Source organism: Malurus melanocephalus, unplaced genomic scaffold (assembly GCF_030028575.1).
Source record: "Malurus melanocephalus ecotype Western Australia unplaced genomic scaffold, MMel_1.1 scaffold_1449, whole genome shotgun sequence".
NCBI classification, from domain to species: Eukaryota; Metazoa; Chordata; class Aves; order Passeriformes; family Maluridae; genus Malurus; species Malurus melanocephalus.
The window spans coordinates 33,583-35,507 of NW_026624681.1; positions in this window are offsets into that span (position 1 = coordinate 33,583).

Sequence of the window (1,925 nt, forward strand, 5' to 3'; positions counted from 1 at the left end):
CGGGGCCACCACCGGGGCCTCCAACGGGGCCACCACCGGGGCTACAACAGGGGCTACCGGGGCTACTGCCGGGGCTACCGCCGGGGCCACCGGGGCTGCAACAGGGGCCACCGGGGCTACAACAGGGGCTACTACCGGGGCCACCACCGGGGCCACCACAGGGGCTACAACAGGGGCTACCACCGGGGCCAGCCCCACCGCCGCCACCGGGGCCACCACCGGGGCCACCACCGGGGCTACCAGGGCCACAACCGGGAGCACACCGGGGCCACAACAGGGTCCACCACCGGGGCTACCACCGGGACCACTCCCGGAGCCACTACCGGGGCCACCGCCGGGGCTACAACCGGGGCTACCGAGTCTACAACAGGGGCTACCAATAGGGCCACCACCGGGGCTACCACCGGGACCACACCGGGGCTACCGGGACCACCACCAGGGCCGCAACAGGGGCCACCGAGGCCACCATCGGGGCTACCGGGGCCACTGCTGGGACCACCACCGGGGCCACTCACGGGGTCACCCCCGGGCCACCACCGGGACCCCCGCTCAGGGCAGCCCCCGCTCCCCGGGGCASGGACAGCGTGGAATTCATCGCTGTCTCGGCCACCGGCGCGAAGGGATCGGGAGAGCCACGGGAAAAAATCTGGGAATGCCCAAAATGTGCAGATTTSGCTGAACGTCAGCCTGGCCCGGGAGAATCATCCCGGTGGATTCTTGATCCGATGTCCCGGTGCCGCCCGTTCCCCGGGGGAAACCGAGTGCGGGGCAGCGCCGGGAAAAGGAATTTTAGGTCCAAATTCCTCAGGATTAGGAAAAGCTGGGAGTCCCAATTCCAGAGAGAGCAGAGACGAGAAAACCGTAACCCTAAACCTTAACCCCTAAACCCTAACCCCTAACCCTAAACCCTAACCTTAACCTTAAACCTTAACCCTAAACCCTAACCTTAACCCTAAACCCTAACTCTTAACCCTAAACCTTAACCTTAAACCTTAACCCTAAACCCTAACCCTAAACTTTAACCCTAAACCCTAACCTTAACCCTAAACCTTAACCCTAAACCTTAAACCTTAACCCTAAACCCTAAACCCTAACCTTAACCCTAAACCTCGCCCTAACCCAAAGCTTCGCCAGTGACCTCTATGTGCCTAAACCATTTCTCCTTTAATTTATTTGTTAAATATAGGGGGTTTTTTTATAAAATTTTGAACCATTTTGACACAYTGTGCCCCCAACACCCCCCGGGGAGAGTGGCACAGAAGCGCTTCCCCTCTGACCCCACAGCCCCCTGCCCACCCTCCCAGCCAGTAATTCCATCCCAAAATCCCGTCTGGCCCCGCTCTCTGGCAGTGCAAACCCTTTCCATTTTATCCTGTCCCTCCAGGCCCTTGCCCAAAGCTCCYCTCCAGAAATTTCTGCGCAGGAAAACAGGGAAACATGAGGGAGATAAAAGCGAGGAAAGTCAGGGAGTTTAGGATTTGATGAAGGACAGGGATTTCCCCCAAAGCACCCGACAGGAAGATTTCAACCAGGCTGACCACCATTATCATTTATGCGTTTACAAAAGTTCATTTTCTTTTCAAATGCAGCAGCTCAGAGAATTTTTTTTTTTAATTTTTCCCGGCTCCACTTTCAAATTAAAACAAAAAACAACAAACAGTTAGAGAGAGCGGGTAGGAAGGAGAAGAAAGAAAGATGGAAAAGACACCAAAAAAACGCTTCAGAGTCCATTCCTTCAGCTTTCAAAACAATGAAACCCCTCCGAAGTGAAAGGATGGACATTTTCCCTTTTTCCTTTGGAAATATCAAGCGGCATTTCCGCATTTCCACATTTCCACAGCCGCTTTTCCCTCGGGAACGCCCCGGCCAGGAAACGCTGACCCGGGACCATCCGGAGCTCCGGGGGCCCCTGCTCAGCTCAGCCC